This window comes from Gopherus flavomarginatus, chromosome 6 (assembly GCF_025201925.1).
Source record: "Gopherus flavomarginatus isolate rGopFla2 chromosome 6, rGopFla2.mat.asm, whole genome shotgun sequence".
NCBI classification, from domain to species: domain Eukaryota; kingdom Metazoa; phylum Chordata; order Testudines; family Testudinidae; genus Gopherus; species Gopherus flavomarginatus.
The window spans coordinates 47409568-47423267 of record NC_066622.1 but is presented as its reverse complement, the minus strand read 5'-3'; the positions used below and the strand labels follow the sequence as shown (position 1 = coordinate 47423267).

General features: G+C 52.7%; 1 protein-coding gene across 3 annotated transcripts in view; it reads right to left on the bottom strand.

The window, feature by feature from the left end:
* SEMA3G (semaphorin 3G) overlaps window positions 1-13700 on the bottom strand; it is a 121329-nt gene that overhangs the window by 62211 nt on the left and 45418 nt on the right. The window contains exon 1 of one of the 3 annotated variants that reach the window (XM_050958650.1): window positions 4469-4606. The exons of the other annotated variants lie outside the window; for them this stretch is intronic. The gene's annotated coding sequence lies outside the window, so the exon portion shown is untranslated. Of the gene's footprint in view, window positions 1-4468; window positions 4607-13700 lie in introns of those variants that run through there. 3 annotated transcript variants of the gene reach the window in all.

Here is a 13700-nt window from a genome sequence, read left to right as displayed (position 1 = left end):
ATTCAACCCTCTACAGTAACGCATACGTGCAGTTTTCATTACTACAGTGCCTTTCCCTTGGAATTCTCTGACTTCACCACCTCATAACTACATGCCTGAGCCTGCAGCCCATACTTAGCTACAACTCCCACGGACTGATGGGCGCTTTCCCTGGGGAGGACAAAGCAGGAAAAACAGGATCGGGCCCTAGTTTTTGGCTGAATTATTGCAGGACAACAGGGCGCACAGGTTGGAACAAGAGCAGTGTCACCATGTAGAATTTTATGGCGTAAATCTTGAATCAGCCCTTAATTTGCTCCAGCTGAGGAGCTGGCCGTATACATTCCGAGTGCTTTCCAGCTGTTAACTAAGTCAAGCTCATGCCCACACAGGGAAGCACTGCTATCCCCACTTCACTGGTGGCGAAACGGAGGCACCATCCTACATTATTAATTATAGTAGCACCTAGAGGGCCACCAAGATCCTAAAACAGATAAAAGATGGGAGGAGAAATGGCTCGCCCCAGGGCAGAGTTTGTCACTAACCAACCCTGGACTAAAACTCAAGCTCTCCTAATGCCCAGGCCAGGACCAGCTTCTCTAGGCCATACAGTCTCAGACCCAGGATTACACAGCAAGTGAGTGGCCAGAGACCAATACTGCCTCTCGCTATAAAGGCTGGTGGCACAGAGGGGGGAAGCACAGGCTTAAATTTCCAGTGCTGCCCAGCTCCTGTTAATTTCAGTGGGGTGCATGAATCCATCAGCTCTGAGAATCTCAGCCACCTTTCGCAAGGAGGCAGCAGTCTCTCTCTCTTCAGAGGAAGCAGCAACTCGGCACCCAGACAGCCCTATGAATCCTCTGTAAACAGGCAGAGGCACCTTGAGAAGGTGGGGGAGGAGCAGGACCTTCCCAACCACATAGCTGGTGGTGCCCTGGCACTGGGCACACACCCCCAGGAAGGACGTTGCAGGGGGAGTGAGAAGCTGCAGTGAATGCTTTGTTCCACATAGCCCGTGCCTCAGCGAGAACTAACTGCTTCCACACCACCAGGGCTGGGGCAGCTTCCTTCCCTCCCTCCAGCCAGCCAGATTCTGGCTCCAGGCACTCCAGCAGGCTTTGGCATCACCTCTGATTGTTGCACAACGGGCCCTGTTCTTCGAAAAGGCTACTCTGGCTCCCCGTTCCAGCCAATCACAGCCTCCTAGCAGGAAACTCCCAGCTAGCCACAGAAGAAACTATATTCCCCCTATTGCCAGCCACTGGAGTTATGCTGCTTCCCTGAATAGCAAGAGAGCAGCCCTGATGGGAGTTTCCTTTAACTACAGAAAATGTGTCCAGCCAGGCACTGGGACTCAGAATTCCTGGGTTCTCCTCCAGAGTCTCTGCCAGATTCGCTGTGGGACTCCAGGCAAGTCACCTCCCCTCTCTGCATGGCAGCTCCTCCAGGGTAACATGAATGATATTGACCCACTTCCCAAGGGGAACTAGAAAGCCCCATTAATTAGTGCTTCTCAAAAATCACAGCTCAGCTGCAGAGATTAATCCTGGCTGGGCTGGGCCAGTCTCGGATCAGCCAGCGACTGGCTGTTCGGATGGACAAACGTGTCCAGCTGGCGATGGAGCAGCTTGCGTAGCTGAGGCAATGAAGAGCGCCCTTTGGCAGGGCCATGACTAGGCAGGGCTACTTGCAGAGCAATCGACGTCAGGGTGGGGATTTGAAAGTGCCTAGAAAAACCGACTGTTAAACAGAGAGTCTCACCCCTCACTGCAGTACTAGAGTTGTTCCAATTCACTTCTGGATTCTCTAACGTTATCATTGCAAACCAAAGAGATTCAGGGGCTGAGCAATGTCTAGGGCAGCTGGGAAAAGAGAGTGGCTGGGGAACATGGGGAAGAAAGGGGAAATAAATCCCATCGGATCTGTTTTAAACCCAAGTGGACCAGAGTGGTGGATTAGCCGAGTTCAGCAATGGAGAGGGCCCATCGTTGGTAATGCTCGCCAGGTGGGGTCACTGCAGCCATGGGGAGGAGGCAATATGGCCCACACAATAGACTGGGAGTCGAGGGGCTGTTTAGCCACTGAGAGCTGTGACAGAACAGGCCTGCAACTGATCTGCTCTGCCCTCTCCAGCAGGGGTCGCCAGTGAGCATAGCACTACAGGAGGCCATGCTTCAACCAGCCAGGGGACAAGCGGGCACAGTACAACATGCGTATGCACAGTTGATGACAGCAACAGCCACCCTGCTTTACAACCATCGGCTCCCTGCGGAGAGCTGCAGGAAAGCTCTGAGCACCTCCGGAGGTGAGAGGAAAGGGGGAAGGCATCAAAAGCACCAATAATTGCAGGGCTCCAAACCTGCTCCAGTATTTCCTGCCAGGGTGGGTGGGGAAGTGAGAGTCGTGGGTCAGGGCGAGATGTTCTCCCCCCAGGCCAGAGAGCATTTGTGCTCAGTGGGAGCCGCTCTCTTCCGAGCAGCATGGGGCTGCTGCTGCTTGTAATTACAAAGCACAGGGATACAGCCCTTGGCATTTCCAGTGTGACATGCTTCCGAACTCCCCTGCACATTTCTGCATCACCCTCCCCCTCCAGGAGGTGCTGGGCTCTGGGAGCTGCCCTGCTGGGGTCCTTGCCAAGTAGGAGGTTCCCAGTCTTTGGGGCATCAAATTTGGGTGACCAGATGTCTTGATTTTATAGAGACAGTCTCGATTTTTGGGTCTTTTTCTTATATAGACTCCTATTACCCCCCACCCCCTGTCCCAATTTTTCACACTTGCTGTCTGGTCACCCTACATCAAATCAAGGACAGTTTGTTTTCTGTGGGCCTGTTTCTGACTAACAAGCCACAGCATGTTGTGCTCATAAATCAAGGGGATACATCATTGCGCTAGCAACCACAGGCCGGTGGAAAGGGCCAGGAGTCACATTCCTTTCCAAGTGATCACAGGAATCCTGTCCAGGTTTTTCCCCTCCTCTTATGGGATGTATCCAGAGTCCACTCCAGGTGGGCACAGGATTCCAGCTCAGGTTTTACTCCCTACACAGAGTCCTCTCCAGTAGGACACGGAAATCCAGTTCAGGTTCCCCTCCACACAGGTGCTGCACTCAGTCTACCCCAAGTGGGCAGTGGTGCCCAGTTCTGATGGTTCTCCTCTCACTGGGCTCACACTTCATCCTCTCCCAGTGCATCTTCTAACTGGCTTAGGCCAGCTCCATCCCTGGGAGCATTTATCAGGACGACTGCTCTGGGGCTGGATTCTCAACAGCACCAGCCTGAAATCCTGTGAAGAACCGACCCTGGGTGCGCTGGCCTGTGCTTTGGCCGCCTGGATCTTTGTCCTTGAAGCAGCCTGTGGCACAACGTGCAGAAGAGCCAAAGCACCTGGCGGGAGGCTGAGAGAGACAGTCCGGGCAGCCGCAGCCAGAGACACCGAGCTCAGTCGATCTGCTACATGCTCGGGAACGGCCCATTGGCTCTGGGACCGGAGACCCTCATTCGGAGATTCACACTCAACGATCCCTATATGAGTCCCATGAACCCCCCTCCAGAGAGAAAGGCAGGGTGCTATCTTGCAGCCTCCTCATTCCCCAGAGCCACATTCCTCTCCCACTCACACCAGTGCAGGCTCATTAAAGCCAACAGGTGTAACCCAAAGTTCAGCCCCAGTTGAGTGGCTGAGAACTGGGAACCACGCAGCGAGGGGCCAGCATGCCCAGCAGTGTCCGTGCGTCCATTCTGTACAATGGCACTGCTCCCTGCTGGAAGCAGGAGATACAGTGGGAACTCCCTGCAGCAGGAAGGCCTGACAATACACTGAAGTTCAGGAACTATTTGGCTGGCTCACAGCTGAGCGGCTGGATTAGCCACTGGGGGAAGGGGAAGCAAGGTGGCACATGTTCAACCTCATGGTGCATGGGCCAGTTCCAGCCTGGAGTAACTCTCCTGACTTCAGCAGTTACACTAGGGTTGAGACTGGCCTGACATGTTCACAGCCAAGTAGGAAAGAATTCAACCGCCCCTAGCAAGGAGGGGCTCAAACTCTTCCTGCCCTTTGGAGCTACCAGCCAGCATGCCCCCCACACACTGTTGGGCACTCCCTCCCAGAGCCTCCCCTGCCTTATCCCTGACATGAACCTGCTGTGCCTCCGGCTGGCTGACAGCTCTGTTCACCTCCACCCTGCAGCACGTGCCTACGCACGGCAGCCTTCCCCTGGAACATAGCCAGACCCCACCCCAGAGCTCTGGGGCCACCCGCCTTTCACCTCTATGTGGAACCAGAAACACCCCCAACCAGGGTGGCAAATGGGGGTGGCAGGACCCTGCAGTGCCGAACAGCAGGGAGGTCTAGGCAGGACCCCAGAGCAAGACATGGTCCACTGTGGTTTTAACAGCCAGTGCTGCAGAAACTGCGCTGTCTCACATTCCACACACTAAAGGGGCTGTTTGATTTGCCTTCCTTCAAAGCAACGAGGCCAAAACAGCCTCACCTCCGCCTTGGACGCTGCTGCAGCCTCCCTCTCACCTCTAGCCCTCCCGGCTTCCTTTCCCTTGTAGTCTATTTTTAAACAGCTAATCGTTCCGCGCTAGAGTTTATTTTTTAAGCAGGAGATTCTCACGGTCGCCCTGGCAGATTTCCCCACGCAGAACTCCTCATGAAGCAATGACGAAGGCAGCAATGACGAAGGCAGCCCATTACTCCCGCCTACCCTTCTGTGTGGGAAAAGCTCCCAGGCAAAAATCCTGAAAGTCACCAACTTAACCTCCTTCAAGGCCCTCCTGGAAACTCCCCTCTGCCTTAATGCACAGAGAAAGCTGCCAGCTGATAATCATTTAGCAGGTGAAGAGCTGAGATAGCTGCTCCTGAATGGCTAAGAATTGCCTATAGGGTGACCAGATAGCAAGTGTGAAAAATAGGGACAGGGGTGGGGGGGTAACTGGTGACTATATAAGAAAAAGCCCCAGAAATCAGGACTGTCCCTATAAAATCGGAACATCTGGTCACCCTAATTGCCTACATCCTTCTATCATAGCTCCTCCTTCAGCGCCAGAAGGCTTGTCTTTTAGACTGCAAGTTCTCTGGGGCAGGGACATTCATATAAGACCAGGGTCCCCCGTGCTACCAGTACAGAAAGGTTAATTAGGGATACATTTCAAAGGTAATGTTAATTAGTAACTAGATACATTTCAAAGATAGCACATTTAAAGGAGGAGGGAGAAAAATATTGTTTTTAAATGCAATATAGTTAACTTGTGGAACTCACAGCTGCAGGAACTTACTGAGTTAAGCTGCAGTAAAGGAGAAGATGCTCCTATGCCTAGGAAATGGGTATCATTTTCAAGAGCACCTAAGTGACTTTGGAGCATAGGTCTCATTTTCAAAATGGCTCAAGCACTCAGGCACTTTTTGAAAATGTTACACAGCAAATAAAGTTGCTCAGATACAATTACAATCCCTAGATCTCATCTAGCATTTTTCATCAGCAGATCTCTCAGCACTTCACAAAGGAGGTCAGACTTATTATCTCCATTTTACAAATGGGGAAACTAAGGCACAGGGAGGTCATGTGACTTACCCTAAGTCACCCAGCAGGCCAGTGATAGAGAAAGGAACAGAACTCAGTGCTCCATCCACTAGGCCACACTGCTCTGATTTCTCAGGCTTAAGGACATACACTGTTCAACAGCTGAGCTCAGGAAGATCTGTTCTCCCATGGGACAGTACTGCACAAGACCCAGGCACTGGCCAGCCAGGATGTGGGTCTGTCCCAGCATGGCAGCTGCCATGTGCATGGTAACAATGTCCCCTGCTCAAAGAGCAGGAACCAATTCAATACCCTCAGTTCTTTGAGTCCCAGCAGGACAGCTTCCCAGAATAGGGGTCTCCATTTCCCTCCCCAAGCAAGTAGCAGGCATGGGACTAGGTTCAGAGTAGGATAATTCTGGTCTCTGTCTCCCCTGGCCTACTCCAGACCAGGTGTGTATGGCCCAGTATCTGGAGTAAGTAAAGCTTTGTGCTTTACTGACACTGGGATTCAGAGGAGCAGAGCAGGGAAGCCACCTCAAGCAGTCCCAAATCTTGCCCTCCCCTCCTCCCACAAACTGAGCCATTCATGGTTTTCAGGGGAACCTCTCCTTCTTCTGCCTGTAGCTCACAGTGGCCACATAAGGAGAGAGAGCCTTGACATTCCACCCTGGCCAGAGGAGCTCTGAGCCAAAGGCCGAGTCCGCCTCCCCGCTGAGTCCAGATCTACAAGGAAGCAAGTCACTGGAAACAGCAGGGTCACTTTCCCCAGCTCTGTGGGCTGTTAGCCACCAGATCCACAGCGGCTTGGGTCCCAGCCACCCTGACATCTGTCCCCTGGGGCAGTGTGCAGCAAACTCTCAAGAGCACTAGAGTCAAGCCAGCTCTTCTGTTTCATGTTTCCACCACTCTCCCAGCTGGACTTTCCCCAGTCCCATCCCTCAACATCTTTTTGAGGGCTGGGAAGCAAGGAGGGAGGGACTATATTGGCTGGCCACAAACTCTTCAGAAATAACCCATCTAATGCGATTTGAACTACAGTCCCCAACCAAAGTCCCCAATCTAAGCCTGATGCATAAGCTGCTGTGCAACGGACGGTGCCTCTTTGGTGGTACCTTATCTACCCAAGGGCCCACGACCCCAAGCCTGCGCCTGCTCATACCAGAGTCAATGGGAGTTTAACTTACTAGGAGCAGGCCCAGAAAAGGGGAAAAATAAAAGCCAGCCTGACCCTCCAGCTACAACTCCAACCCCAGCTGTTTTGCCTCTGTCCAGCTCCTAGCTCCAATCAAAACAAGGTGGCAAAACTCCATGACAAAGGCAGTTCTTGAGGCATTTCCAGCCCCAGCAAAAGGAAGAAGCATCTCTGATGGCCGGAGAGACCCCACCCTTGGCAGTTTCCCAATGTTGCAGGGGCACAAGGGATGCAAATCAAGCCGCTGCACATCCCAGGGAAGCGTCGGGCGATACAGGGGAATGCTGGATATCGACAAAGCGCCAGCCTTGCATGCCATTCTCATGCATACCCAGCACTGGGGCAAGGAGCTGCAGGAAGGTCACTCACTCTCAGGGGGCACCCGCCAGTCCAGGAAGCAACATTCCTCCTGCTCCTTCTGGAGTGGGGCCAGGACACAGCTGGAAAGAGCCTTCTCCGGGCAGAATGCTGAGAATCAGGCTGCTTTGGCTGCAGTACCGGACACTGGTCTCAAGGGAGTGCTGGCTGCAGCTGGGGCAGAGAGGGTATGTGCCTACACTTCAGTGGGAGGCAAGACTGCAGCACATGGAGATATAGCCCAGGTAACTCTGATCAAGATCAAAGCTAGCTTGAGTAACAATAGCGGAGAAGCCACTCCAGCATAGGCGGCTGCAGGGACTAGCCCAGCTCAAGACACTGGGGTACATACTCAGTGGTGTGACAGACCCAGGCCAGTGGGGTACAGGAGTCTGGTAGAGGGCAAATATACTGGTCACTGGGTGAGTAGTTTTCTGTTCTCTGAGTGACCAGAGCAGGGGCTGCACTAGAGTAATCAGGAACCTGCTAGAACCAATTAAGGCAGACGGGCTAATTAGAACACCTGCAGCCAATCAAGGCAGGCTAATCAGGGCACCTGGGTTTAAAAAGGAGCTCACTCCAGTCAGGGAGTGGGGAGCCAGAGGAGAGGAAGTGTGTGTGAGGAGCTGGGAGCAAGAGACATAAGGAGCTGAGAGTGAGAGTGAGAGTGAGAGGGTGCGCTGCTGGAGGACTAAGGAGTACAAGCGTTATCAGACACCAGGAGGAAGGTCCTGTGGTGAGGAGAAAGAAGGTGTTTGGAGGAGGCCATGGGGAAGTAGCCCAGGGAGTTGTAGCTGTCATGCAGCTGTTACAGGAGGCACTATAGACAGCTGCGATCCACAGGGCCCTGGGCTGGAACCCGGAGTAGAGGGCGGGCCTGGGTTCCCCCCAATCCTCCCAACTCCTGATCAGACACAGGAGAAGTTGACCTAGACTGTGGGAGAGATCACTGAGGTGAGCAACTCTGCCAAGTAAGCACAGGATCCCCCAAGGTAGAGGAGGAACTTTGTCACAACTGGTGCCAAAGGTGGGATTTGGTGTGCACAGCGCAGTGGAAGAAAGAGGGTGATTTAAAGGAAAAAAAAAAAAAAAGGAGAGGGTTAATTTTTTTTTTCACCACAATGGATGACGTAGTGTGGGCACTGATACAAGCTACGGCGGCCCAGCAGGAGGCTACCTGTGTCCAGGCAGCTGCCCAACAGGAGGCAGTGCGGCTGCAGCAAGAGACTAATCGCCTGCTGATGGACCAGGCTTCTCAAGACCGAGCTATGTTGCATGAACTGGTAAACCAGGTAAAGACCCTTTACAGAGCTGAACCGCAGCCATGATGGGACGCAGATCATACGGGCCAGCCATTGGCTGCAGAAAATGACGCAGGAGGATGATGTAGAGGCATACCTTCTGGCCTTTGAGAGGACAGCCCTACGAGAAGCCTGGCCTCAAGATCAGTGGTCTGGCTTCCTTGCCCCATTCCTCTGTGGGGAGGCCCAGAAGGCTTACTACGATCTGCCTGAAGAGGCTGCAGCAGACTACCCACAGCTGAAAGCAGAGATCCTGGCCAGATCTGGGGTAACAACTGCAGTGCGGGCCCAGCGGTATCACGAATGGAGGTACCAGGAAAACAAAATCCCACGGTCCCAATTGTATCACCTCATTCATCTCGCACGAAAGTGGTTGCGAACGGAATCCCGGAGTCCGGAAGAGATACTAGAGGTTCTGGTCATCGACCGATACATGAGGGGGCTACTACCAGACCTTCGTGCTTGGGTAAGCCAAAACGAACCCTCCACCTATGATGAGGTTGTTGCACTGGTAGAGAGGCGAAGGACAGCGAGGGAGCTGAACCAACCAGTTAAGGAAGAGGCACCCTGGGTTAAAGTAGCAGCACCAAGCCCTAGAGCTCGGGTGACTGAGCGACCAGGAGATCACAAGTGGAAAAAGAGAGGGGCTGAAGGCCCACCAGGAGCCACAAAGAGTCAGAGCACTGAGGGAGAAGAGGATCGTGATGTTAGACTGCCCAAACCAAGAGACCGGGGAATGCCTAAGGCCCCATACAGATGTTATGCCTGCGGGGAATGGGGACATATAGCTGCACAGTGTCCCAATGCTGAGGAGCGGATGCAGTGTAACCTGGGGAACTGGGCAGATCCATGCTCCCTAATCCACCTTGTGGGGGTCTCACTAACCCCACATATGTACACCAGACCAGTAAAGCTAAATGGGGTAGAGAGCACAGCACTGATTGATTCGGGGAGTGCTATCACGCTTGTCTCGGGGAAGCTCATGAAGTGTAGTCAGCTGCTGCGGCCTAAGTGTTCAATGGATAACATGTGTCCATGGGACAGTTGGTTATTACCCCACCATCCCAGTAAAACTCGAGATTCAGGGGAACACTACTGAGGTAGCAGCAGGTGTAGTCCCTAAACTCCCATACGCGGTGCTCACAGGGAGGGACTTCCCAGGGTTTGGAGACTTACTCCCAGTAGGAGGATTGGAGAAAGAGGAGAACCCTGAAGTTAATGAGGCCTCCATAGTAGACTGTCAATCCCCAGTCTTCTCTGAAATATCCCCAGATTTATTTTCCATTCCCAGACAGGGTAGAAAGTCGAAAAGGGAAAGGAGGGCAGCTAAGGCCTTGGGAACCTGAATACTGACTCAAAGCCAGAGAGTCGCTCTCGTAGGTAGGCGGAACCGAGCAGCTGAAAAGGAGGCCACCCCAGAGGGAGAAACACCCGAGTCTGACCCCCAACCTAACGCTTCTGAACCAGTAGAGGCAACAGAGACTGGGCCCCTAGATCTTGGGCAGATTAGTCCCGGGAGAGGAAATTTTGGACGGGACCAGGCTGAAGACCCAAAGGTACAACAACATTAGAAAGGAGGTGACTGAAATAGATGGGGTCCCCGTGGAAGCGAAAACCCAGGGACCAGGACCCTATTTCATAATGAAGAAGAATCTCTTATACCGGGTTGCACCAGTACAGGGGCAGAAGGTACAGCAGATCCTAGTACCTCAAAAACACCAGAACACTGTATTAAGTCTTGCTCATAGTCATCTTTTGGGGGGCACTTGGGGGTAGAGAAGACCCTGGCACGAGTCCTATGACGGTTCTTCTGGCCCGGAGTACATGAAGAAGTGCGGAGGTACTGTGCGTCCTGCCCGGAGTGTCAGCTGAACAGTCCTCGTCCCCACCCGAGGGCACCTTTAGTACCCCTTCCCATCACAGAGGTCCCCTTTGAGCAAATAGCCATGGACCTAGTGGGACCCCTGGAGAAGACGGCTCGGGGCCACCAATATACACTTGTTGTTTTGGACTATGCTACTTGCTACCCAGAAGTCGTCCCCCTGAGGAACACAGCCTCTAAAACGATAGCCAAAGAGCTGGTGGGGATCTTTGCCCGAGTGGGGCTACCAAAGGAGATATTAACAGACCAAGGAACCCCATTTATGTCAAAGCTAATGAAGGACCTCTGTACGCTGCTCTATATACATACCCTGAGAACTTCAGTCTACCATCCGCAGACTGATGGGTTGGTAGAAAGGTTTAACCGAACCCTCAAGGCTATGATAAGGAAGGTGGTAAGTCGGGACGGGAAGGATTGGGACCCCCTACTGCCCTACCTTACGTTCGCTATCCAGGAGGTACCTCAGGCCTCAACTGGATTTTTCCCATTCGAGTTATTATACGGGCGTCACCCCTGTGGCATACTAGATATTGCCAAAGAGATCTGGGAAGAGGAACCCAATGAGGGGAGAAATATAATAGAACATGTAATACAGATGCGAGACTGGACAGCCCGGGTCACCCCTATTGTACGGGAACATTTGGAAAAGGCACAGGAGGCTCAGAGAACTCATTACAATCGCCAGGCAAAAGTCTGACAGTTCCAACCAGGGGATCAGGTGATGGTGTTGGTACCCACAGCAGAAAGCAAGCTTCTGGCCCAATGGCAGGGGTCCTATGAGGTGGCTGAACCCGTGCGGGAAGTAACCTACAAGGTGCGGCAGCCAAGATGCCAAAAACAAGAACAGATTTATCACATCAACCTTCTGAAACCCTGGCATGCACAAGAGGCATGCATAACTGTCCAAAAAGACCTAACCCAGGAAAACAAGCCTTCCAAACAGGTGAGAGTGTCTACCAATTTAACACCAGACCAGAAGAATGAGGTGTCTGAGATGATCTTAAGGAACCAAGATATGTTCTCGACAAAACCAGGTCGAACAACCGAGACATATCACCACATTGTCACGAACCCTGGGGCCAGAATATCAATGAGGCCCTATCGGGTGCCAGCGGCCAAAAGGGAGGAAATAAAAGCAGAAGTAAAAAAAATGCTGGAGTTAGGGATCATCGAAGAATCCCACAGTCAGTGGTCCAGCCGAATCGTGCTGGTGCCCAAACCTGATGGCACCATAAAGTTTTGCAATGACTTCCGGCAACTAAACAAAGTATCCCAGTTCGACGCGTACCCCATATCTCGCATAGATGAGCTAGTGGACCGTCTGGGGAATGCCCAGTACTTGACTACCCTAGACTTGACAAAGGGGTACTGGCAGATTCCCCTTGCAGAAGATGCAAAGGAAAAGACTGCGTTCTCTACACCAGAGGGTCTTTTTCAATATACTGTCCTCCCTTTTGGACTACATGGGGCCCCAGCTACTTTCCAGCGCCTCATGGACAAGCTATTACGCTTGCATAACAGTTATGCTACTGCCTACTTGGACAATGTGGTCATTCATACCCCAGACTCGGAAACCCACCTAGAGAAGGTGGAGGCAGTCCTTGATACCTTCAGGTGAGCTGGTCTTACAGCAAACCCTGCCAAGTGCGCTGTAAGGTTTACAGAGGTCAAATATCTTGGCTACATTGTGGGAAAAGGTCTAGTAAAACCCCAATGATCAAGTTGGAGGCCATCCAAAATTGGCCGCGACCACATCGCAAGAAATAAGTCCGGGCATTCCTAGGTGTAGTGGGGTATTACCGATGATTTATCCCCCACTTTGCCACAAGGGCAAGCCCCCTGACAGACCTAGTGAAAGCCCAAGGACCTGATCTGGTGAGATGGTCTGATGCAGCAGAGGAAGCATTCACAGACCTACAGACTGCCCTCTGCAGTAACCCTGTACTGATAACCCCTGATTTCTCCAAGGAATTTATCCTGCAGACAGATGCATCGGAAGTAGGGCCGGGGGCTGTTCTATCACAGATGGTCGGGGAGGAGGAACACCCAATTCTCTACCTCAGTAGGAAACTCCTTCTGAGGGAACAAAAATATGCGGTGGTGGAGAGAGAGTGCCTCGCCGTAAAATGGGCCATGAAAGCTTTGTGCTACTACTTGCTTGGGCGCAGATTTGTCCTCATAACTGACCATGCCTCTCTTCAATGGATGCAGTGGAACAAAGAGAAGAACACAAGGGTGACCAAGTGGTTCTTATCCATCCAACCTTTCCAGTTTCGTGTGCAACACAGGGCAGGGAGCCGTAACGGTAATGCCGATGGCTTGTCACATGTGCACTGTCTAGCATCCCAAGCTGTCCAACCCCTTGGTGTTGAGCAGGGGGGAGGGATATGTGAGAGACCCAGGCCAGTGGGGTGCAGTAATCTGGCAGAGGGCAAATATACTCGTCACTGGGTGAGTAGTTTTCTGTTCTCTGAGTGACCAGAGCAGAGGCTGCACTAGAGTAATCAGGAACCTGATAGAACCAATTAAGGCAGACAGGCTGATTAGATCACCTGCAGCCAATCAAGGCAGGCTAATCAGGGCATCTGGGTTTAAAAAGGAGCTCACTCCAGTCAGGGAGGAAGGAGCCAGAGGAGAGGAAGTGCGTGTGAGGAGCTAGGAGCAAGAGGCACAAGGAGCTGAGAGTGAGAGGGTGTGCTGCTGGAGGACTAAGGAGTACAAGCGTTATCAGACACCAGGAGGAAGGTCCTGTGGTGAGGAGAAAGAAGGTGTTTGGAGGAGGCCATGGGGAAGTAGCCCAGGGAGTTGTAGCTGTCATGCAGCTGTTACAGGAGGCACTATAGACAGCTGCGATCCACAGGGCCCTGGGCTGGAACCCGGAGTAGAGGGTGGGCCCGGTTCCCCCCCAAACCTCTCAACTCCTGATCAGACACAGGAGGAGCTGACCCCGACTGTGGGGGAGATCACTGAGGTGAGCAAATCTGCCAGATAAGTGCAGGACCCACCAAGGTAGAGGAGGAACTTTGTCACAGTGGCTACAGCTTCACTGCTATTGTTACTGGAGAAAGCTGGATCAAAGCTAGCTGGAGTATCCACAAGTGCTGCATGCAGTGCAGACATGCCCTGAAAGCCACCACCTCCCCTTTTACGCTAAGCACCTGCTCTCAATTTCAAGGTGTTCCCTCACCCATGCAGGACAAGAACAGCCCCAAACCCTCCATTGTCCCATTAGCTGCAGCTGCATGCAGCCTTGCAAACTGATCACTGCCCTGTGGATCCCCCAGGGACCCATCACAAGCATAGTCTCACCCAGGGATGAAGAAGGAGGAGGGACCAAGGCTGGTGGCACTCATGTTAGCCAGATTGGGGATCGTTTCTAAGCAGGATCCCTTCATTCAGGCATTAATCCTGGCCCAGGCACTATTCCATCTCAGCAGGGCAGAGAGAGGGAGTCTTGTAGGTA